This window comes from Lagopus muta, chromosome 4 (genome assembly GCF_023343835.1).
Source record: "Lagopus muta isolate bLagMut1 chromosome 4, bLagMut1 primary, whole genome shotgun sequence".
In the NCBI taxonomy this organism is placed as follows: domain Eukaryota; kingdom Metazoa; phylum Chordata; class Aves; order Galliformes; family Phasianidae; genus Lagopus; species Lagopus muta.
In genome coordinates, this window is record NC_064436.1 from 19,703,588 (window position 1) to 19,729,421 (window position 25,834).

General features: G+C 42.7%; 1 long non-coding RNA gene across 1 annotated transcript in view; it reads left to right on the top strand.

The window, feature by feature from the left end:
* LOC125692105 (uncharacterized) overlaps positions 1–25,834 on the top strand; it is a 95,207-nt gene that overhangs the window by 17,282 nt on the left and 52,091 nt on the right. Inside the window, exon 4 of the long non-coding RNA XR_007376465.1 lies at positions 6,277–6,388. This is a non-coding gene — a long non-coding RNA (uncharacterized LOC125692105). The remainder of the gene's footprint in view (positions 1–6,276; positions 6,389–25,834) is intronic.

Consider the following 25,834-nt stretch of genomic DNA (forward strand, 5'->3'; position numbering starts at 1 on the left):
ATACAAATAATAACAATAACGGTAAACATACAGGGAATAAACTTTGTTTTGTCTGCCGACTTAGCAGATAGAGTTATTGTGGTGATTTGCTACTGTTTTTTGAGTCTCAGTTCATCAAAAGTTAAGGGAAAAACTCCCTAAATTCTTCGTACTGATAAATTGGAAAGCAGTCTTAGCAGTTAACAGATTATTCAAATCCAGATGGAGAAAACACACCTGGAGGGGAATTTTCAGAAGGGCTCAGTGTCAACTTAACTCTGCTCCTACTGAAGTCAATGGGAGTTAAGCCAGTACGGAGCGATTTTCAAAATCTTAACCCTTGGATCTGCATACCCGCCTGAGTTCGGTGAGGTTTCTTCTTTAGGAGATTCCAAGTTATTAGGGAAGAGATTTCCAGTAGCACCTGGGGGATTTAGAAGCACAGTTCAATTAGTCTTTCACTGCAATTTGTGCTTCTAAATACCTGAGACAGGTTTGGAGATCTCACTCTAAAGCCCCGTCTCAGCTGCTGGTTAAAGCCTCAGCACACGCGTCTATTCCGATAAAAACGGAATTCCGGACGGAGGCACATGCAGGATTTTGTGTGTGGTTAGAGAGTACACTGGGAGAACAGGCTGTCACATTATCGTTAACTGTAAATGAAGGGCACTGTCAGCTGGGAAACGTTTGAACAACATTTCAAATGCTGCTGCTGTGGTTCAGTGCTGGGTTCAGCTAACGCTGATGAATCACGTTGTGTGACCTCTGCTAAGCCGAGGGGCACGTAACTCGCAGCAGGTGCCGAGAGGGTAAGTTAGTGTCTGTCTGGGTCATGATGGAAGGATCTGGTGCTCCACTTTTTGGGCTGCCATGTCATTCAGGAGTGATGTGTACGGTTTTATGTTAGACAACATGATTTGCCTAGATTTAGTGGCTCCTTTTCATGTGTTTTTTATGCAGCACAGCTGCAGCCACCCAAAAAAGCCCTACCCCATAGTACAGGTAAGACGATAAGATTTAGGTGTCTTGACAGCCCCCGCTTTTTCTGCTGGCAAGAAAAGACAGTTCCTGCTTTTCTGTATTTCATGGGAGTGAAAGTAGCATTCCTTTTAAATGTCTGGAAGAGAAGGGGGAGAGGGATCCGTCACTGTGTTAGAAACAGGGAGATTTTCAGCTGTGGTTCTTAGGAGGAAGGATTCAGAGCCCAGCCCTGCTTCACTTGGAGGCAGTGAGTCCCAGCTAACCCCCAGCCTGTTCGGGAGCTCCAGTTGTGATGTGCCTCTGCTTTCGAGTTTAATGTACTTAGCTTGCTCATAGGACACAGTATATGTTTCACACAGAAGTGGGCATATGCCCTGATTTAGAGGTCAAATATTCATTCAGATGAATCCCAGCATAACCATCGATGGAAACTAGAGGGAAACTAGTAATGCTGGTGAACAGCGTTACTGTGAGAATGATGTTTTGTACCATACACCTCAGGACTCTTTATGAAGAATTCCTTGCTTTACCTTTGAAACTCCAACTGTAGTGTAACTGAACAAGAATTTGGGGTTGGGATGTGGAAGAATGGGAGTAAGAAATCTGATAAGCGTTCTCCTTTAACAAAGATGACTAAAATGGATATTTAATTTAGATTATTTTAGTTGTCATTACCATGCAAAAAAAGAAGAGGAAACTTGTAATTTATAATGAGATTGTCCCAGTCATGACAGAATTAAGCTTAACAGACAGCCAGTCTTGGTCTCAGCTTGGCTAAGCAAGTGAGTGAAGAAGAGTAAGTCTGTTTCTGTACCAGACCCTTTCCTCAGCAAGCCTTTTATTTCTGTCCTGGGGGGGGGAGGGGAGAAGCAGGAACGTTGTGGCTGCACACCTAGAGAAATATCAGATGCTCACATCCTGTGAGGTGGGGACAGTCAGGTAGGGGGAAATGGGAGGAGCTTCATCCTGGTGAGTGTATGGGGATAGCAAGCTGTGTAAAGCAGGGGAAACAGCTCCGCACTGCAAAAGGGAGGAATCTGGGGGTGAAGCACAACTCATGTCAGCCCCTTCAGGGGACTGTACTGTTGTCCAATGCAGAGTGAAGGATTAGGGTGTGACTCAGGATCTCCTTTGTACAGTACTGACACTAAACCAAGCCTATTGTGGCCATTTAAAGGGAGAGCATTTGGACTTTCGCTGGAACTAACCATTAAAGAATGGCTCCAGAAGGCTCAAATTATACTCAGAGCTGAGCTTACCTCTCTGATCTCCTTATGACATCACCTTTGTTTAAACAGAGAGCCATGGGAGGTGCTGACCCACGACATGGAAGAGCTGCAGCCATGATGGTGTGAGGCAGGGGGCAGAACCAGCACAGGTGCCTGAATTAGGCACAGTGTTGTTCTGTACCCCATGATGCCACGTGGAGGGCCATAAAGGCACAAGCTGTGAACTGGGGCCTGGCTACTGCTGGGGGGTTGGTGGGCGTCACTCAACAGCAGTGAGTCCTTGTGTTGCTGGTGGGGCATTGGTTGGTAAATTGCAGTTACGTATATTGCTATCATTGCATCTGTGTTTCCATTTTCTTCTTCTGTCTTAGTAAATAGTTTTTAACTCATAAGTTCTGTCTGGTTTCCAGTTCTCTCCTTCATCCCACTTGTAAGGGAGTGAGCGAGCAGCTGCGCGGTGCTGAGCTGATGCCAGGTTAAACCACAGAACTGCTGTGGGCATCAAAGGAATGGAAGAGAGTTCAAAACAGCCATCTCTTGGTCTGTGTGAAGTCAGGCAGTGTGGAGCTTACCGCAGATCAAAGCACAGCTGCATTACAAGAGCACTAATGGCATGGGAGCTGTTGTGGTTGTGTGGTGCTAAGTTTGGAGGCAGCCGAGGTGGAGGCACAGGAAGTGATGGAGTGAGCTGTTGTAGCAGGTAGGGAAGGAGAGGAGTGATGTTACCAAAAAGGATACAGAGGAGTAAGAAGAATACAAATGTATCTCCACGACAGGAGAAAGCACAGGACAGCTGTGGATCATTCTCTGATGAGGGATGAAAGGCCCTTGACTCACAGAGATTCATGTCTGGTAGTCAATCTCTGAACGTATCCAATCTAGTTTACTTTGGTTTCTGTGAACAATTGCGGCTCCTGATGAACAAATGTTGGAAATACCTGTTTCATTCTGTATGGCTTGGCTTGCCTTTAGGCTTAGCCTAGTGTGACGTGTAATGAGGCTTTGCTTTGGCAGGATTTGATGGTTTGGAAAGTAGCACTTCCTTCCCTCCATCAGTCTGTTAGAGGAAGTAAGTTACTGCTATTGTTCCTCATTTGCTTGGAGAGCTGTGCTGATGGGGGGAACATTATTATAAAGACTCTGGTTTCCTATCCTTCCCTTCCTTCCATGTTTGTCTCTTGAGCTAGCACATGCCACTTATGCAGAGGAAAAAAAAAAAAAGACTGGAAAGAGAGCCCATGGACAAGTGGCTCTAGAAGGGAGAGATGAGTTTTCTAATTAATGGCTTCTGTTTGCTCCTGCCAACCAACATAGTCTACTTCTGCCTTTAACTGGCTGAAGGAGAAGAGCTTATGGGGTGAGCAGAACCTGAGACTATTCAGCTTCACAAGGAAACAGTGGATATGCAGCAAATAAATGTCTGAGAGACATTAATCCTGATGCCAGTGCGAAGCTACTTTTATGTCAACACTAGTAGGATGGGCAGGCAAGATATAAGATGGGAGAGAGAAGAATTTCAGGACATCCCTTGGGCCACCCATGAACTTGTGCAAATCCAGGGCTAAGGGTTCTTTGTCCCTCCTCCAGCTGAGCTGCTCACAGTGCTGTGGCTGAAGGCTGGAAAACAGCACATATGCTAAGGTGAAAATAGCAGAACACACTGTATTTTGTGCTGTTCTCTCTCCTGACGTAATCAAGTACTGTAAGTTTTACATACCAGTGCACAGATTACTGGCATTTACTAGGAAGCACAAGAAGCAGGCTGGCAACTGCTTGGAGGCACGCAGAATATATAGGCAATTGCTCTGGAGCATGGGGGATGCACAAGCAATTCAATTCCCAACTGGTTTCTAGGCAGGAGCTACCAATTAAAATTAAAAGAATAAAAGACTGCAAGCTTGGGACTGATGATGTGCTTTGGAGAGAGGAGTTGCCAACAGCTTGTGCTACAAAGATGCCTCTCTTTCAGTGGATTTCAAATGGCAAAAGAAACTCAGGTAACAGATCATTCTTTTCTTCTGGCTTCCCTGATTTTCATGTACTCAGTCATGCAGCCAAAATTCCTACAAAGACAGACAGGGCTGCTCCCTGTGAATTCCAAGCAGCAAGCCAACCTTTGGAGAGCTGATGTAGTGAATATGCCAGCAGTCAGCTGTACCTAGGAAGCAAGATTTTAAAACCAAGCCTCAGACACCTGAGTGCTGAGTGATGGGGGCTCAGATAATCTATGAATGAGAGTATGGTATTTACTTGCGCATACATAAAAGGATTTAGGATTTAAAAAAATATATATAATCTTACCCATCTAAATGTGCCTTTCCCATTAATTGTTAATGAATCTCTGAAGTAAAACTTCCCTTCTGATGGAGAAAACTGAGGCCTAACTAGGTGAAGCTATTAGGCATATGTGGGATCTGCATAGCCTCTGCATTTATGCTGTAGCCATTACAGGGAGCCCTGAGAATCATGACGGAAACAGGCAAGTTTTAACTGCAGTTACCAAACTGCAGCTGCCTTGGGGCAGATGAAATCACAAATCACAATCTGTCATTGGTTTTGAAGTCAAAGCATGCTTTCCTTGCTCTTCTCGGAGGTCAGGTGAATGTTAATGAACTCAGCATTCCACCAGCCACAGAAAAATGGGTGCGCTAACGCAGTACTACAAATGGCTGGAAGTAGTGCATGCAGTATTTTAGGATGCATTTTGTCCATGCAGTCTTTAATAGGGAAGCAGAAGGAAAATGAACACCCTTCAGGCACTTCACCTCCAGCTGCTAACTCAGGAATCTCCACACCACAGAACAGAGTCAGTGCGGTACCTCGTGTCAACACAATTCTGTTCCATTAGGATTTGCCTTGTGAAGAACAGGTTGTGTAGCTCTCAGGTTTTTCTGTCAGAGAGCTTAGCGTCGGAACTGACCTGCTAGCAGGTGCAGGGTAGGATCATTTATTGTTGCTTAGCTTAATAAACTGCATCTTAAATTATGATATCGATTACAGCACAGAATGAAAAGGCTGAGCCGGCATTATTGTATTTGACACAAGAAGCATTTTAAAATGTTTACACTGATTGCATGGTGCATCAGTATTGTTTTTGGAAAGCAATAGACTGAAAATATGGTGTTACATAAAGTGCTAGGTGCTTCTGAATTCATTTACTTAAATTTTCATCTAAAAATCAAAGATTTCACATGGCAGTTGGAGCTCATTCGTGGTTCTTCTCCCCGTTAACAAATACAAGCCAGTGTTTACTGTATCAATTCACCAAATTAATGACACTGAAACACAGCAAAAATACGTTTGCAACCCTGGTAAGTTCTGTAGGATGCTCCTGACAGGATAAACATGTCTGCTCTGCCCTCCTTTCCTTCCCTCCCCCTCAAACAAGCAATAAAAACATTTTGCATAAACAAATTCCAAATTACAAGTAATCATAGGAAAGCTGACAAATGTATGCTATGCTAGTCTGTGAAAATACTAATCAAAGCAGCCTGTCAATTGTTAAAGTTAATGATTTAGATATGCAAAATTCTGACTAAATTTTTGTGGATAATTACATAATTATGGCTGGGTTAACACAATCAGAAATAGCTATTGCGTGCTCCATCTTGAAATCACTGTGGCAGTTCCCCACTATTTTTTAAAGACCTCTTTCCCCTCGTTCCACCTGCACACAAAAAGCAGTAGGGAGGGGGAAAAAAACTGGGAGCCACCAGTGAGAGGAAAGCAAGTGAGAAGGGTGCCTGCTGCCTGCTCCAGCCCCTCTTCACCTCCTCTGGAGAACAGAGCACCTGCTGGGCTGGTGGTGGTGTGGGAATGCCAGTCAGATAGAGGGGGATTGGAAACAAGAGAGTTGGCTGCTGTAACAACTACGGTAGCAGCACCTCTACCAGTGGATTAAAACCTGTGAAAATGAGCTTTTTCTGTGGGAAGCCTCTCTGACTGAAATGGAGTTTCTGCTTCATTTTAAAGTGCTTGCTCTGGTACAGGAACCTGGGACTGGCAAGGCTTACCTACGCCATTCCATTTTTGTTAAATTATGAAGTCATTCTGACAGCCCTTTCACTCACAATCAGTCTTCTTGCAGGTGTTTGGTTCAGAAGGTGCTGTGAGGCCTCCAGATGCCCTGAAAGCCCCCTCTGGTTCAACCTGGGGCTGGAGGAAGGCAGTCTTTAGCGGAGAGGAGATCCAGGGAGGAGGTAAGCATGCCCAGTTCTCTGGGCACTGGTCTTTTTTAAACTCCTTTGAAAGTTGTTCTGAATTGTTCTGTCCTCAGAAATCGTGAATTTCCCTTGCAGCACAGCTTTCTCCCTCTCACGTTGGCCTCATGGTCTCTTTTTATACTAGGTCTGACTGGTAGAGTGTAGAGATTCCAGTTGGGAATTTCAGGAGGGTGACAAAAGCATAAATAAAATGAATGTTGGGCTCTTTCCTGAATGTCACGTTGTCTGGGATGGGGTAATGATAGTGATTTAAAAAGTAATATATCTCTCATGTAATTTTTTATCATAATTTTTCTATACAGTTTCCATTAAATAGATAAATGACCTAAATGAGGAAGAGAAATAAAGTGAAAGCATAAAATTAGTCCCTGTCAAGAGGGACTACGTAGAAAGAGTTGAGATAGTGCATCATCTTTGCTGGTGCAGATTGCGATGAGCGCAGCTTGTAGGTTTCTGTTCATCACTGATGAAAATGCAGAGCTATGGTGGTGACTGTGTTGAAAAAGGGTGTTTTGTAGTCCAGAATTTGCTCTGTCAAGCAGTTATTGTGCTCTTTGTATTGGTTGTAGTTTCCATGGGAACAATTAGGAGGCATTACTTTCAGACAACCTTTGTAGATCTGGCCCTGGACAATTCCTCTTCACTCATTGTGGCCCAGGGAAGCCGCATGGTTGGACACCCGTGGTCTTGTGGGAGAGGGAAATAAATGCACCTTTATGTAGATGCAGATGTGTCATCCTCCTCCCCAGTATGTTGTCAAAGTCAGCTTGAGGTAATTGATGATACAGGGCCGATGGTTGCTTTTGTTATATCCTCAAGAGAAACTGCTACAAATTCATTTGGTGGATTGCTCAGCCTGCAATAAGGGCATGAAATTAAATAGCGGTGCTGTTGGACGTCTGAATGAAACTGAAATGCTCTTTTGGAAACATTGCAGGCACCTGGAGCAATGGCAGGGCTCTGAGGCACTATTCGTTGGTCTTACCCTGCTTACTTCTGCTGCGCTGATGAAGCAAAAATAAACTTCCTGTACTTAGACAGATTTTAAACATTTTTTCTACAAGACAGAAACCAGATGGAATATTTTCACAGCTGACACCAAAATTCACAGTTTTCGTGACTTCAGTGATATTATGATTTATACAGGGATTGTGTGTGTCGGCAGCCTCGAGCAGACAGCCTCTTGCCATCCAAGCTTTTAAACATTATTTGGATTGATAGGTCAAAAGATTCGATGAGCTGAGCGCAGTGTGAAGTATCACTGGATTTAAATGGTAACTGTGGGCTGTTCTGGTTCTGTATCTTGACTATAAGGCGTAACAATAAAATATGTTAAAAGGGCGTCACTCCAGAGGGATAGCAAACCCTTAGATGCCTTGAAATTAATCATTTGTAGAAGTAAACAAAGAATTGTCATGTCGGGTCACGAGCACAAAGCAGGCTATTGACTTGAAGCCTTCATTGGCTCTCATAATGCAAGAGGTGAGTGGCAGCAGGCATAGTGCTAGGGCTGCCAGTCTCACAGGCAGTGTTTTCAGATGGCCCTGAAAACAAAGAGGAGTTGAAGGGGCTTTTCTCTCCACTGGGGAGCGAGCAGTCAAGTAGAAGCTGCAGACAGCCCAGGTAGAGGGCAGGGTGGGAAGCAGGCCCACAGAGTTGGGCACAGGCAGGGGGTTCTCTCTGTTTCCTGTTTCTTTGCCCTCCATTTGTGCCTGGATCAGCTGCTATTCACTGCACATGAGCTTCTTTGCATCTTTGTGGGAATTCCTGGTTTCCTGGGAAACTTGTGCTGACCTGTGCCTGAGAGAACTTCAGAAACACGTTGATTTTTTTTATATTTAATGGCGTTTTCTCTATGCTTAAGAGTGGCAGCTCATTAACTTTGGTGGCTGCCTTTCTGTTTTCAGAGGCGTCTCCAGACTGTGTTTTCTCCTTGGAGTTTTAGGTGATGTGTTTCTGGCTATGTGAGACTTACAGATCAGCACCGCACCTTGGTGCTCATCATGCCAGCGGTGTTGGAGTTAATCCTTGTGTGCTCTGTGTATTTATAGGATCCGTTCTGTGAAGTCCACACCTGATAGTGCACCAGAGCTAGTTTGCACAGGGCTCCAGGGCTCTGAAAAATGCCTCGTCTCTAATCAGGTGTTTGCTTAGGAGGAGATGTGTTGTTGCTAGGGGATGTACGTTCTCTCAGGCTCGGAGATAGATGGAGGTATATATAATTTCAAGTGCTTATAATATGTACACCTAATCTTTATAGAAGGATTTATTGTGTAAATCAATGACAAAATAAATGGCAGCGGCTCCTACGCAGCTAGGGCAAGGAAAGGCTGCATCTAATGTGCTTTTCCTGCTCAGCCACTTACTTAGTAAGGCTACTGGCACACCAAAGTGTCCTACAGTCTTTTGCCATGCATGCTTCAGACTCAAATCCAGTGCAATGGTCAAAGAAATGGAGCATAAAACCACCCTGATCCTTCATGGTGACATGGTAGCTGATGATGTTTGGACCTGAGACTATTTTTTTCCCCCATAGAAATATGGTAGAAATACGGTAGAGACAGAGTGAGAAGATGGTTAATAACCTGTAGCAAACCCTGCTAAGTTGTGGGCTAAATAAATGTTGATTCCAATGATATCTGCTGAAAATCAGCATACGACAAAACATTTGGTGATAACATACGGAAGGAGGTGTGGGAGACAGTTAGAGGAAGCCTTTCACTTTTCTGTACATGTTTATAATCTGGTGTTCTCAACATAATAGAGACTACATATTGAAACTGTCTGTAAGGAGCCTGGCTTCCAAAAAAATAAAAAGCGCTCCTGTGAGTAGAAACACTGCCTTTTTTACGTGCTATTTCCTCCTTTGGACTTCCCACCCCAAGCCAGCTTCAGTGAACACAGACACTGCATTATAGGGGCCATGCAAGTGAACAGTTGTTTAGAAGGCTGTACCACAGATCTGTAATGTAAGTAATGTTCTCCTATGCACTGTCGCTTAAATCCAGGAAACCACATTTTAAATATGATGCCGATCGCTATCTAGGGGAGTTTAAACAAAAGCAGCCACTCTTGCAAGATACTTCCTTTGGCTAAGCTGGAAATCCTAGGCATGTAGGAGCTAATCTGGCAAATTGCTTAAGTGTATGCTTAAACCCGTGTGTATTTGCTTTGAAGTCAACGGGATTACTTGTATGTTTATACGCTTCGGTGGTTTGAGGCCTTGAAACATAGGAGGACATTTGGCATCTAGACAAGCAGGGCTAGAAGGAGCATGAAGAAATTATCTCCCTTCTCTGGGATTGGTTATACTTATGGCATTCCTGGCGGATTTTTTTTTTCCTCGGCTGTTGTTAAAAACATCTGGTGATAGAGACTCCACAGCTTTCCCAGGCTCCATTCCTGTGCTTCACTATTGTTACTATTACAAACATTTTTCCCTTAAGTCTGACTTGCATCTGTCTTGCTGCAAGTTAAACCCATTGATGTTTGGGCTTTCTAGCTTACAGGAACGCTGGGCATGACAATCTCCTACGCACTTAAGAGTTTTAACGTTGCCTTCTCAAGAACTCGTCTAAAGACCCCAACATTTCCTTATCTTTTTTGTAGTCCTCTTCCAGGACTTTGTAGTCCTTTTCTTTCAGGGCTCTCCAATGAGTCTGTCTCTACCCTGCACTCTTCCCCTTTTTTTCCCCCATTGAATTTCAGCCATTTCTTGGCACCGCTGTGATTTGTCAACGTCTTTGCAAACTGGGAGCCTCCTTACTTGCAGCTGCCCTACGCACCCCATTTGTGTAGTCCATGAGCACAGTAAGTATGCTGTTTGAGGTCTAGATGATTCATGAAAATACCAAACAGAATCATATCCACAGCAATTTTGTATCTTCCCCCAGGTGGCTTGCTTTGGCTGTGGGCAAACGGTAACTTTCTCTGCATGTTCAGCCACTTTGTATCTGTCTTGTAACTTTTTCATTCTGGCTGTGTTTCCTTGCTGTGCATATGAGAGAGACAGCCCCAAAAGCTTGACTAAATCAGGAAATGTGACATCTCTTGCTTTGCTTCTGTCTACGAGGCCCGCTGCCCTATGGCAGAAGGAAATTAAATTGATTTGACAGGATTTATTCTCTACAAATCCATACTAGCAGCTATTCATTTCAGTGTTATCTTCTAGGCGCTTACAAATAGTTTGATTACTCGTTCTGGTGTTTTTCTGAGGATTGAAAACAAATTGACTGGCTGCTAAGTCTTCAGCTCTGCTTTCCCCCACTTGCCAAGCAAGGTCTTATTTGCTCCCCTCCAGCCCTTGGGCACCTCATCTCCACCACCAGCACTCACAGAACTGACTGTCCAGTGATTTAGAGATCGCATGAGTGGCTACTTAAGAATCTGGGGTTGAAATTCATTGTGCCCAGTCAATTTGAAGACCTTTAATTTATCTAACGGCATTTTAATCTGCTCTTTTTAGGTCATTATCTTCCTGCTGCTACATATTCTGTTCCTTGTCTGTGCTGGTGTCTGTGTCCTTTGGAAGTTTCTCAGAGGCACTCCCAACTCTCCTTAATTATTTATTTTTGCCTTCTGTGAGGTCTGAGTTCAGGCCAACTGCCTGGGTTTAATCCTGTTGTCAGCCATGGTTGTGTTGCTTCTGAATTGAGGTGTAACTGGAGGGTAGGGAAACAGCCTTAATTTCTGCTTCTTACTCAGGCAGCACTCTTGCTAATGTATGAGTGCCCTGCTTAAAACTAAGAGCTGCAATAATGGGACGTGGTGTGTTGTGATTTGGGATGTCTGCTGACTGAGGCTGAGTCGGAGTTGATATATTGATTTTTATTTTTATTTTTTGTCAACTAACTAGAACAAATGACTCAATGGTCAATGGGAGAGGATTAAGAATACTCTCCTCTTTGTTAGGAGTGAGAATTAATTTTAACAAATAGTCTGCCTAGAGAATGAATTTATCACATTGCCATTTACCCCCTCAAGTTGTTTCTGGGTGCACTCTCTCTTTTGCAGTCATACTGTTGTTCATGTACTGGGGTGATAGCTTTGTCCCTTCCTGTTTTCCTGGAAAAGTCAAGTGGAGATCCTCATTACAAACTTCACTACACTGTCATTCTAGTGTCCTCATAGTATCAGTTTCTCCATAGCCAAATGAGGAACATTCCATTGAAATTACTACTGAACTAGTAGCAATTGACTGTATGTAAATCATAAGTTTCTGTAAGTTTGATTTGAGGGCTTTTAGTTTCTCTCCTACAGAAGAGCATTCTCACTGCTGTTATATTTTGCCATAACCTTTTTCTTTCTGAAAGGGAAAACTGCAAAGGTGCAGTAGCCAAAGTTGTCTAATTGTTTTGAGACATGCAGTGAGATACTGGGCTAAAAGAAATGGCAGTATTCTACATAATTTCACAGGATCTGCTAGGGAAGTAGCCTGATTTTATGGGAGCTTTTATGGAAAAATTCTGATTTTATGTGGATGAAAAGATAAATTTCTTGGATTTCTAAAATTGGGTGGATTTCTTGAGTTCTATGAAATCTGTGACAGCCATGGACAAATGCACAGTTCTTGCCATGGAGTAAACTTTTATTGTGGTCTGCAGAACTTTCTTTTCTGTGTACATCTGTGTCTCTGACACATGCATTATGGACCTCCTCCTCATCTTGTATTCTCTTCCTGTGAATATTTTATGCTTCTTGATGGATGCATAGCACTCTGATCCTCAGATGATAGAAATCCATGGATGCCTACAAAGGAGGTTCAGCGTGCAAATGAGTGCAACGGTGAAAGGGTGTGAAAAACAAGAAATACCAAACCAAACACAGGTCTGCAGGTTTTGTGCTTTTATGCTAATACCAGCTTATTTATGCATTACAGGAGGGAAAATTATTGGGAATAAGGAATAGTAATGATTCAGTGTATGATGCTACACTAAGGAGTGTAGCATCAACAGCAACCTTCTTGCAATTTGTAAAATCCTGGCTTATGCAGAAGGACCAGAACAAGACCACCTGAGGAGCATATAAAGCTTCAGAACAGAGTGATGATATTGCAGCATCTCAATTTATCCTGTAAGCAATGCCCTCTATGGCTAGGATGTAAGTGTGACTGTAGCATGCTTGTCTTGTTCCCTGTCTCAACAGAGGAAGCGGAGCTGAAATAGATCTTGTTTTTCAAGGAGAGAAATTAAGACACAGAGGAGAAAATCCTCAGACAAGGCTTGAAAATCAATGGTGAGATGAGGTGAAAACTTGTAGGAAGGCTGTGTCAGAAGGGCATGGGAAATGACAAAGAAAAAGCGATGTTAGATAAGAAGAGGAATCAGAAAGGGAAGAATTGTGAAAGAGATTAAGCCAAATCTATGCAGGGTTTTAAATGAAGAAGCCTGAACAGTAGCTTGAGATGATCAGGGAACCATCTGATTAGCTTTGATTTAATGATATTCTTGAACATCTTTGTATGCCTGAGCAGCCAGAACTGAGAACGTTCCCAATGGCAGAGCTGAAGTGTCTTGGAGGGAATCACCTGCCCCTAGCTGGGAGGATGTGAGGAAACGTCACGTGGAGCAGAGGCAGAGGAGGATGCAGGTCATTTCCTTGTACTGGCAAGATGAATATCAGGGTCCTGATGATGTCCCGTGCTGCTGTTGCTTCAATAAGAAATATGAAGCAGAGAGCTGGAACTGAGGCTGGTTGTTGGTGCAGTCAGAGCTGTCTATATTTAGCCAAGCCATGAGGAGTTTCTGCAGGGCAAGTGGGACAAATGGAAAGGGATGTCTGGTATATGAGGGAGCTGTTTGTATTAGCTGCAGCAGGCACAGGTATTTGTGCTCCACGTGATGCTGTGCTTTATTGCCTGCTACTCATTCTCTTTACTGAACCAAATAGGTTCCCAGGATCTCTATTCCCTTTTGCTCAGTTTCTGTAAATGCTGAATGGGATTTTGCCGTCTATAATGTTTTTCGGAGAAAACATCACCTTTTGCTGTATTAGCTATATTATTCTAAAGGAGTTTAGGTCCTACTGGGACTGAGAACTGCTTTTCCTCTTTCCCCATCAAACAACTTACAATCCAGCTCTCCTTTGCATAATCCTATTTCAAATATGAACAATATGAATCCTCCAGTTTATGCTAGCGAGGAAATTTGGGTGGTTATTTCATCATTGCCTGGAGAAGCAGGACAGGGAAGCTGCCAAGCTGTCTCTGTACAGCTTTGCTCTGCTGAAATCTAGTGTAGAAAGTGTAGTCATCTTGATAACATATTCAGCTCTTTTTCACCTTTTGCTAGCTCGTGCTATCGGTGAGTTGTGGCTGTGCATTTTTCTCTCACAGTAGATAACAGTCTGCCTACCTCCTCCCTAAAGGGTACAGGTCAGACAAAGGTCCTGTTGTCTCTTTCTCTGGCTGCAGTTTCCTGATGTATCTGTCTCTACACTGGTGACCCTCAGATCACGGTATCGATTCTTGCATCACCTCTAGGATTGCTAATAAAGAATGGCTAGTTAAAATGTTCCTGTAGCAGCATGTAGTAACCAGCTGGAGGCTTACCTGTTAGCTGTGGTGAAGTTTTCAGTGAAGAAGAGGGGTGCCCAGCTTGAGGACAGCGAAGCCTGGAAGCAGGTGGTTGTCCGACCAGGTGAGCCCACAGGTCAGAAGGAGGCAGGAGGCTGGGAGGCTGCTTTCCCCTGGCCTCTGCTCCAGTGCCCCCTTCCTTGCCATGGAGCTGCCCTATACTCCATGGAGCTGTGTGCCCGTAGAGCTACAGCCAGTCCTGCTCCTCCTGTGCCACAGGGCAGGGTGGGGGGCTGTGTCTGTGGGCACTGCGCATGTTGTGCAGTCCTTGTGGTGCAGGAATCAAAGGTAGCTGTGATGTTGAGTGGGGCGAGGAGAGGATGTGCTGCTACTTCCTCAAGAGTGCAGACCAGTTCCATTCTAATGTAAAGGCTTTGAAACTTTCCAATTATTCCTTTTCCTTATGTGCAAAGTATGCTTGCCTTGTGTGTTTTGTCAAGTTAGGAAAGAAGAAAATGTCCACTTTGTAGTACATTTTCTCCAACTGTCCCATTTTCCACTGCAGCAATTTGTGCCAATATCTAACTGCTCCAAAGACAAAATCTGCATGGCTAATACCTGCAAACATATTCATGCTGATGAGTCCCACGTGCTGAAAGCGTCTTGCTTGCACCACATTCTGCAGCCATGGCCATATATCTGTGGATTAGCATATTTGATTAAACATATATACAGAACTGGAGATCATAGTAAAAGGGCATGTACTATATGAGCCTTTAATCTCATGTGCCCCGTGGGTAAGGTAGATGGATTACTATTGTCACGTGTAATCATCTAATCTTACCTCTCAGCCCCATTGACAGAGCTTCAGGGTTGGAATCCCCAGAGATCCATGGAGATCTGAGAAGCTCTGGAACACCTGATTTTGCATAAGCAAAGATACAGATTGCCTGCCTTGGTTGTTGTCTCCAGCAAGGAAGATTGAAGTGGCAGCCCAGATGCTTCCCTGTGGGTGACTCCATTTGAAACAGTTAAAGGTAGTGGGACTTGGAATGCCTGATGCCCTGCTGCCTGCATGTATCTGACATCATAGTTTCTCTCACCATAGAAGCTGGCTAAATTAATTTGATTTTAAAGGAGTGAAGCACTGAAACTGTGCCTGACATTTTCAGGATTCCAGGACACCGTGTTCCCAGATCAATATGCTGATTTAGTAACATAACTTATGCTCAGGAAGGCCATGAGACATTCCTAGACCCATCCGTCTTAGTGTAGCTTTTCTGTTAGAGCTGTGCAAATCCTTTCCAGGAGAGCAACTGTGATTTTAGAAGCTTCCCATTAGAATGAAATAGTGTGAAATTACAAACAATTCCCACTAATAGCAGATTTGAAGGTGCCTCTTCTCATCTGAGTCTCAGATAGGTCCTTATGCAAGACCAGCACTATTTTGCTAACAATCAGACAGGCACATGCATAGGTAAATGCACAGATATAATACTACGAGCCTAGTGCCCAGAACATGAGTGCTTGCACATGGAGATAAAGAGGGTCCACCTTTAAGCAGACATTTCTTCAGATAAAAAAATGCACTTGGAAAGGCAAAAAGGCACTGAAAGCATCAAAAGTTTATGTATTCAAAAGCCAAGGAGATATTTAAATTCTTTTCAGTCTCAAGTAGAATCTGAATCATGCTACAAAGATAGCTTGGGTTTACATGTATGAAAACCAGCCAGATATCACTTGATCATGCTGCTCATTTAAAAGTTATCAAAACTGTTTTGTTATGGGCCATTTGTGTTTGTGATGCTCACAGAAACAGCACACTGAAGTCAACGGCTGTTGTGTCACTCACAAAGTGATTTTAGAATGCAGATTATATGAGCAGACTTTCTGTTCTATCATTTACTGGTAAAAGAAGAAAGAAAAAAAACAAATGCTACCCTCATTTTCTGGGCTAAACCTCTCAAGTTTTAGCTTTCTTAAACAAGACAATGCCTAGAAGTTATAGCTCCTTATGCTTACTTGATACTGGCAGCTGTGCCTCCTAGCAGTGCTAGGAAAATCTGAAGATATTTCTTTCAAGGTATATAGAAATTCTAGTTTAAATAATGAGACTGCTAGCTTAACTTCTTCTTCCAAACGGAGCAGAAATTAACATAGTAATTAAATTGATTGTAGCGATGAAGCATCACGACTTCTAAATCCACACTGTTTGTTTCTATGTTATCTTAGCTTTGATTCAGGATATCTCAGTAGCACAGTGCTTAGCTTGTAAGGATATTTGCCTGACTACAACTTTAAGAACAGGCTTAAGAGTACACTGAAAGAAATCTGCTCCTTGCTAAAGGCCACTCTTTTTAAAGTGCCTTTCCTACTCCATGTAGCCAAAGTACTGTTGAAGATGTTTGCAGTGGAAATGCTGTCACAGCCTGAACCAGTGATTGAGCACCTGGAGGGAAGGCGGGGCCTACCCAGGAGAGCTCAGGTGCATGTAATGAACCTGAGTGACAAGAAGGGTTGGAGCCAGGTTCCACCCCTTCCCAGACTTCATTTAAGGCTTGGCTGTGGAGGTGAGGGTATCTCTCTGGAGCTCCCTGTGTACCTGAGATCTTCTAAAGGTAAGAATATTCTTTCCTTTATTTCTGTGCCTGCTGCTGTTGTGTTTGAGCAAATCTTCATTGCTGCAGCTCGGGGTCTTGCTGCTCTGCTGTCGTTGTTGTGCTTTCCGTTGTATTACCGGAGTTTGGAAGATGGTTTAGTTAGTGGTTTTGTGTCTCGGTCTTACAGTCTTACTTTAACTGTGTGCTTTTGAAGTTACAGCCTTGGTTTTGGTCTTGTACTTACTAAGTGGTATGGAAATGTTACATATGTAGAAATGCTGTAATCTGTTGCTTTCTAAAAGCCGCCCGAAGTACTACACCATTATCAAATAGTACTTCTTGATGACGCTGTGTGCCCCAGCTGTGTCCTGAAATATAGGGACACAAATAAGTTAACAAGGGGCACACAGCCAATTGGGAAACCTTGCTAAATGGAGGGCTCACATGTGCTTTTTTGTGTGCTTAACTTATGGCTTTATTTTAACAAAATGCTTGCTATAACAGTGAGACTGTTATAAACCTACACATTTGGTCTGTCTTTGTTGTTCACAACTAGGTTATTGCTGTGGCTGTGTTCTGGACTGTAGTTAGCCTGTGGTTAGCTAATCTCCCTGAAGGGGAGCAAACAGGCCTTGTTTCACCCCCTCCTTCAGGTATGGTGGAGGACATCATTTTTCACCATACTTATACCATTAAAATACCCCTGTTCTCTTCTGTTGTCTCTTAAAAGTCTCCCATAGGAAACTGTTCCTGTAGACTTCCATTTTCTGGAAGGTTCCAGATAATGGCTTCTCTCTCATTAGTCCTGGAATTACCACCTGAGCAGGCTTCTTGTGCCTGCACCACTCCCCTTTGTTAATGTACTTCTGGCCCCCTGTCTGGCTGCGCTACCTTCCTGCCTCCCACTGGATATCCAGCAGTAAATGTTAGCCTAAGGACTTGGGCGCCTTTCTGCTCTGGCCTGTCCTTCTCCTGCCAGTTCTAGGAGCTGCTCTTCCATGCTTTTGGATAACTTGTCCCTTGTTGCTCAGCTACAGAAAGCAGTTAGTCTCAATTTCTTTTTTTGGTTTGCAAGAGGTAGGAGAACTTTAGTGTGTCTTTTTGCTTTCATTCTGTGACTAATGAGGTGTTTGGTAGGCACCTGTGTGCAAGAGGCAGGTGGCACGGTCTCTTGCATGGGCATTGCCTCAGTAGCCGTTACTACTGTTAATGAATAAATGGGGTTTGTGGTAACTTTGTCAGCTGTGCTTCCCCTTATTCTCAGTGTATTATTGCTCTAGGCTTATAAGTGTACCCTGTAGCTTTGGAAACAGTGGATCGTCTTCAACCCTGGCAGTATGTCCAGTAACTATATATAATATAATTATTGCACCTTAGTTTGCAGGTATCTTATGTTTTGCTTCATCTGATGTGTTTTATAGTGCTTTTTTGCACTGTTCACTTCAGATGATTTATTTTGTAAGACAATTTTGCCAATACTATGATTCTTGGAGTGTTGTGTTCTATAACACAAATAGAAGCTAGCATATTCATGCCTTCTGAAGTCGGTAAAAGTCTGTCTGTTGACTTTTGTGGGGCTCTGGATTAGATCTTTAATGAACATCTCCTGATATCATTATAGGAGCAAATATTGGAACAGCATCATGAAAACTTCAGATTTAGTCGATACGGAGGATTTATTACATTTTTTTATAGAACATAAAGTAGTTTGGAAATTGCTTCTTGAATGACTTCACCTGCTGCTCTGTTCATGTTTGTCCCACAGTGACCTGAGCCACCCAGATGAATATTTTTGTCAGACAGGAGCTGAGACCAAGAACAGGAGAAAGGAAGGGACCACATAGTGTAAAATCCAGCTACAGGCTTTGAGGCAAGCAGAAAACAAATCGCAGACTCAAAAATCAAAGTCTGAGTGCACCCAAAGAGGTGTGGAATTCCTGTTAGCCTCAAATGTTCTTCCCCTTAGTCTGGAGATTGAGTTGCAGAGAACCTGAGAGTTTGGAAATGTAAACATGCAACTCATAATGCAGAAGCCACAGAATTAATGAATTTCACACTGCCCCCACCTTAGACTAATTAGTGCAAATTAAATGCTGCACTTGTCAGGCAGAGCAGTTTGTGCAGTTTGTCATGTATTGTGTTAAGAATTTTTTTGGATCGATTTTCACAATGCAAAAATAGTGTGAAAATATCTTTATTTCAATTAGTGGTAGTTTTACAGCCATTAAAAGATTTCTTTAATAGGCTTAGACTCCCATGGCCTGCACAGCTGCATGAGGTCTGGTTTGCATTTAAAGGTGGGAGAAAATATAGTAGGAAGAGAGACATTTAGCTGACTGGATTTGCTTAATTAACCCCCACCCCATGTGAAAATGCCAAAGCAGGCCGATGAATTATCTGTCCCTTCATCACAGGCCAATCGCTTAATTGCAAATTATCCCTAATAATTACGCAGTCAAATAACTGCTGGATTTATATTTAATGAATTAGGGAGCCCTTAACAAGGATTTAAATGGACCCACCAGGATTACTCAAAATTGACAACTATCAAAGGACTGGAAGCTGCTGCTTGTGCTTATGTGGAGGAGAACCAGGCTCTGTTTCCCGTTGGGTGATGTTTCTCCATTTCCACTGTCTTAGTGGGACAAACTGAAAATGGGAGATGACTGAAAATGAAAAAGGGAATCAGAACCAGGGAGGCTGGAGGCAGGGCAGAATATAAGACCAAGTAAGGAAACCCCAGCCTGTACTAAGTGAGATGGAGCCCTGCCAGACAGCACAGGAAGGGCGCACACTTGCCCTTGGTGGCATTTCTGGAGGGACAACAGTCTGCCCACTGCAGAGGTGTGTGTGCGTGGATGCAATTACTGCCGATGCGAACATGGGGCAAGGGTTTTGGCACTTGTTTTTCAGTTTTGACAGCAAAGGGAAACAGAAAGGAGTCTTCTCACCTCCCTTTCTTATTTATTTCCCTTCCTCTGCTCTCTCCTCATAAATAGCTTTTTCTCTTCAAATTCCTGTAAATTACTCAGTGTGTGGGATGTGTTCCATGCAATGGCCACTTGTCTTATTTCCAGGCTGACATGTACCTTGCTGAAATACAAAACCAATTGAGAATAGGAATTTAAACGTAAAGCTGCGTTTGCTTGTAGTTGGGAGGGGAAGATTCATTAATTGAATAAGCAATAGAAAACTTGGAAAGTGAAGTAGCGAATAAGCTGAATGCGAAGGAGCGTGCAGAGGAGAGTTAGATGATGCTTGCTTTCCTTAACGTGGTCCAATCAGATTAAGATGACTGAACTGTTTTTGAAATGGAAACTAATATCTGTCTATTCCTTATCTTTCTTGTATTGATGTCCTGAGGTTCAGTTGGGAAATCGGGATCCCTCTGTGCCTACAACAGTAAAAGCACTAGCTCTGTCTCTCCCCACCACCTTTGCACAGCCTCTTAGCAAAAGTGCTCTCTGAGCTCTGATTTCCTTTTTCATTCCTATGTTGCTTGCTCTTTCAGGTCATGTGTAAGCAATTTTCTGCTGCTTTTTTTCTAAGAGGGTAAGTAATTAACTTGGAAGAGAGTGGGAAGCTCTGGTTTCAGGTGGCTTTGAAAGGCCTTTTACTGAGATTTCATGGAGTATGCCTCTTCCTCCTCAGAGATTTCTCACTATGGATTCATGTGTAAGAAAGTGATATTCTGGACTTCAAAGTCTCAACTCATATTGTGAAGCAACCTATCTTATACTCTTAAAGAGATTTTAACGTTTGTGAAGCAAGGCATGAGGAAATATTGGACTACTTCTTTAGGTTTGTTTGTTCTTGTTTTCTAAATGCTTGAGCCCTATCTGCATACACTCTGCCGTGATGACTGTCAAATTTTGCTAGGACAATCTCTGCCTGGGAATTTCAGATTGCACTTAACAGCTCAGTGGCTAGGGGACATGATATTGGAGCTGCAGAAACATGGCTGCGTCTCCTGGCTGTCAGTGACCCCAAGATTGGTGTAAATCAGGCTTGTCATCTAAAATCTGAAGTTCTTCGAAATGCAGATAATTCCCAAAAGAAAAATTCAGGGATGTTCATCATTCCTGTGGATCATTTTGACTACCTTGTTAAGGCTCTCTCTCTAAAGCTCTGTTTCTCTGGTAGGTTTGCTCCTAGCAGTGTTATGAGTGAAGTAACATACTAAAGTGGATGTGATTCTCTACCTGCAGCCTTATTCAGGGAAAGGAAATGTTGCTGCCTTTAAGTTGTGATCTTTTGAACCCATTGCAAGGCACAGCATGGTCTTCTGTATTGCAGTACAATGATTTGTTGTCCTTTCCCATTCCAGAGTGTCCCATAACCTGTTGCTTCAGAAGTTGGACTCGGTGATCCTTAAGGGTCTGTTCCAACTTAAGATATTCTGTGATTCTGTAAGACCTTGCATTGCCAAAGCAAAGTGCTGGATTTAATGTCTAGAGCAGGTGCCAGTAACAAGGGTCTGGAGAAAGACTCACCTGCCTATCCTTTTAAATGAGCAGGTCACTTATTTTTGTAATTGTTGTAACTTACCCTTTGATGTTGTCTTGATCAGTTTCTCATTCTCTCCTTGCCAGTTTTTCCCTCACCTTTAAATATACATTCTAGTCTGTGCTGCTGTTCACACATCTTCAATTGTGGTTCAGTTCTATAATTTATTCGCAATAAAAATACATTTTTCCAGTATATGTGCCCTTGAGTTAATGCTGGGAGTGGTAGCTTAAGGTTGCAAGAATCTCAGTCAATATAATAAGAAAACAGGACTGCTTTTTGGCCCCGTCAGCTCTTCTTAACCAGAATGAGCGCGTCTTCCAACTTCCACATGTCCCTTGTCATTTGCTCAACATGAGGGTTTCTCTAAGGGTAATAGCAGGCACAGACGCCATACTTCTTAGGGTATCCTTTTCCATTCTCTGTCTAATAGGGATTTTGTGGCATCAGAAATACTGATGTAAATCAACCTTTTCCTCAGAGTAGATTGGAGCACATATCTCAATGAATCTTTTCCTGTGTTCTTCATCTGGTTAATAAACGATCAGTAGTCCTGAAGAATGTTGTAATTAAAATATCTTGGATTATTGTTGTTATGGGTACTGTTAAGTGCACTGAAAAGTGCCATGGTTTAACTGAGACAGAACACATACTAATATATAGTCTTCTGATGTTACTTTAACCTGGGGCGGTGGGGGGTGGGGAGAAGGGAGTATGTGAAACACAGGTATGCACTTTTATCCAGATAGCACGTTGCAACTGGAATACAGAGCATTTCTTCAATTTTTTTTCTACTCTTTAGTACTCTTTTTTTAGAAAGTATTTCCAAATAGCATGAAACCCACTGTGTCAATTGGAAATTCAGGCTTTGTATTTCACTGTCTTCATCGCAAATTCCTCTGTGGGCGTTCTTCATTGCAGGTCACCTCCTCAGCATGGCTCCAGGCACCCCACAAGGACCTGGTGGGTGGGTGAGCAAATGGATGGGGGTCTGGCCAGCTGGGTAACTTACCTGGTAGCATGAGCAGCAAAGCTAGAGCCAATGCCTTTGTGTGCAGGGTGCCTTTCTGCTTTATCACCTTCAGATCTGAGATTCGCCATGCCTCCCACACTGTGCCTCTTCGTTTCTGGCAATGACATTCTGGAGGGGAATTTGTCAAACACCCTTTGAAAGTCCAAATAATGTATGTCATTTGGTTTTTCTCTCCTTGCTCTTGCTGACAGCCACAAAGGATTCTAACAGATTAGAGAGGACATCTTTCTGTCTTTTTTCTTCTTAGAGAAGGATGGGTTTGTTTTACCATGTTCCCTTCATAGCTTCAACTACTATTGCCTGTACTAAAGTAAGACTTCTCTGCAAGCACTGTTAGGTGTGTGTGTATGTATGTGTAGATATGTATTTGTATACGTGTATCTGATACTACTTCATAGCATCTTTGTTTCTAAAGATGTATTAAAAAGCTTTGGTTAAAAAAAAAAATCACTTTATCTGTTCAGCCACTTAGTTTTCCAGGCGTTTCTTATATCCTTTAATCAAACCAACCTGTTTTATTAATTTGACACAGTTTTCTATTTTGATACCTTTATCCCTTGTTTTACTCCTCTTCACTGGAAAGTAATGGTTCAACAGCTTTCACTGCTGTGAATATGTGTTCAAAGAATCTTTCACACAATACAGCGGTTCACCCAAGATGCAAAGCATAGCTTTGCTTTTACAATATATTGCAATGTGTCAGTGCTGCTGGCATTATCCCCTGTAAAGGGCAGTGTTCTGCCCAGTAATTCTGTAAAATGCATAGAAGCAGATTGCAGAAAAGAGAGGAAGTAAACCTTGGACATCCTAGGAAGCCCTGGGAAGACCTATAAACAAAAGTAATAAAAGTCTGGAATGAGCTAAACGAAAGGTAAATGTTGAAAAACAATTGAAGTGGTGAAAGCACAGAATAGACTTTTAAGTGCTGTGAAGGCCTCTCATATTTGAATACCCCATTAAGTCTGCATGGGAGTTGAGCACCTAAATACCTTAAAATCTGGGCCCACATGACTTGGATTTTAAGCTATCTGGAAAAAAAGTGATTTGATCTTCCAGGATAAAGAAATATGAGATAAGCAGTTACTTTTCACTCTGTATATTTAAGACTTGTTTCATCAATCTTAAACGTAAGAAATAATAGTGAAAATGTAAGCTCTGTACAGATACATACTGGCCTGTTCTCAGAAACAGAGTGAAAAAGAATGCTAGAGGTCTTGCCTTGTGAATTAAATACCTTGTAAATGGTGGCTGCCTGCTGTGAGGCGTTTGGTTCAGAGCAGAAGCAGAGCTCTGTGAGAGCATCTCTGCACTTGGCTGGGTGTGTGTGCATGTCCTTGCCTAATGGGGACGTGTGCTAGGTTCAGCCTGGAAAAGTTGGCAGGTTGAGGCACAAGCACCTGAACTGTACGCATATACTCTCACCCAACTGAGTTTTTTCAAACTTCTTTTCTTTTAAAACAGCAAAACAAACAAAACTCTTCAGTTCCAGGCATGACAAATTGAGAGTTTTAGGGAAAAAATGCTTTTCAGTTATAATACTGAATTCAATTAGGAACTGGAAGGAAGAAGAAAAAGCATCCCAAAGGTACAATTAGGCATTAATGCTGAAAAATTTCAGCATATACACAAAATTATAAGTAGCTAAGAATATATTTAAAAATGACTCTGCCCTTTCTGCCATGCCACCAATGTTGCTACCATGGCACTACAGTAATTTATTGTTGCAGAACATTCCCTCCTAGAACTGTCTAAATATTTTAAGGAGTTTCAATTACATATTGCAGAGGGGTGTCTTGAAAAGTATGCAGGTTTGCTAGCTTTGCTACCTTAGAGAAATACACACACAAAAAAGCAAACAAAGCCAGTAAGAAAAAGCAGTAAGAAATGTAGAGTGTTTAATTAAAATATCAGGTTTTGGCACGTTTGTGTTCTTGTTAACCATGACTTTAGGATAAAAACCCAGCATAAAATCCATTAATTGTAGAGACAGGATTTTTTTTTTTTTTTCTCCCCTTTGAGCTTTGTTCCAAAGGCTTATGTCCTCACCAGGAGGAAAAAAACAACAAAACAAAGTCTATACTGGCTCTTCAGCTTTATGTGGAAGTCAGATGTAGTGTCCTTGGCTGCTGTAACAATGGAGTTGCTACTTTCAGCAAAAAACAACTCCTCTTTGTGCTCCAGGTAAATTTTATAGGGGTTTCAAGGAGTGTAACTAGGAATAAGAGGATGGCTTGGATGTGTCAGTAAGTTGCTGAGGGCCTTCTCCAGCTCAGTGGCTGGCTGTGGCCCTGTGTGACGTGAAATACTGCACAGCAGTGCAAGCACACCTTGAAGCTTCAGTCTGAGAGGCAGTAAATGGTTTCAATCTTCTAACAGGCTTCAATTGAGAGCCAAAATTTCTGTATTTTCTGTACAAATGTAGTTGGTCACTGTTCTTCGTGCTTTTCTGTTGGCCAGTTTACTAAGCTACGTAAGATAAGCGATGTGTCTCGGTCCTTAGAAATAAATGTTTGTTTCCTTTCTAAGTCGGGACTTCTCTCACTACTGGAAGAGTGAGGAGATGAGACAGGGATGTGCATGCTACCATAAGAGTAGGTAGTGGAGGCCTGTTGGCAGAGTAATGCAGATATTTTGAGTTCCAGGTGAAGTGTGTCTGCTCCTTGTCGAATTGTCTTATCAGGAGTGTAGCAGGGAGGGAGGATCTTGGGCACGATTCTGGGCCTTGAGGATGCAGCTTGACCATGTGGGTCCATCCATGCTGGTCCCAAAGTAATTTCTCTCTCTGAGTATACTTGGGAATCTGCACTGCAGGATGGTAATGCCATACCCATCTCTTATGTAGGTATGATCAGTATAAAAATGTTGTAAGTTTTTCTGAGTAACACTAGTGTTCTTCTAAAATCAACCAGCAAAGAAAAAATAGCTGAGAGCAGCCTGTGGCTGTTTATTCATTTTTACATTCTCCTGCAGCTTGGACTTGGTGGTGGGGCCTCATGATGCCAGCACCCTAATGCCAAGCATCTCTTGGCAGGCACTCACCTTGTCATCCCAGAGCAAGCTGTTTTGTATGCCGGTTCTAAAGAGGGCTAAGTGGGTTCAGGTTATGGTATTAATAGTACAGAGGTAACTAGGTGATGCGCCAGAAGAATTTGAAATTGCTAGGTGAGTTATAAGCACTGGGGATTCTGGCTTGTTCTTCCTTAAATACACTCTTTCTATATTCCCTTGACTGCAACTAAATTGCAGAATATTTACCTGCCTGATTGTTGTTTGTAAATCTTTCCTCCACACGTTCTAAATCTTCCTTGGATTCTGAGAGGAAAAAAATAGCATACAAGAAAGTGGCTGTAAAGCATTTCTTTTCTGTTCTGCCTCTCGGCGTAGAGCTTTTTGTGGCACTCAGGGGTGCAGTAGGGCTTGAATAGTCCAGACAGTGTGCCAAACCGTATTCCTGTAGGACATCACTAGAGATCCCTGCTCGTAAATGCTGCCTGCAGAACTGTAACCAGATAGAGAGATGTGATTCAGGGAGGACAAGCAGGTGTGATTAAGGGCTTCCAGGGGAAGCAGGGAGGGAAAACAATGAAAAGGCAGGAAAGATGGGAAGCGTCAACATTCAAAAGCCAGAATGAAAACAAAGGGGTTGAAATAGGATGTAAAGGAAAAAAGATAATTGCAAATCTGATATGATGTATCAGAGTGAAAAGCTGGTCTGGTCATAACAAGCTATGTGGAAGGTCCGAGAGCTGGCTGGCAATCAGCAGGCAGAG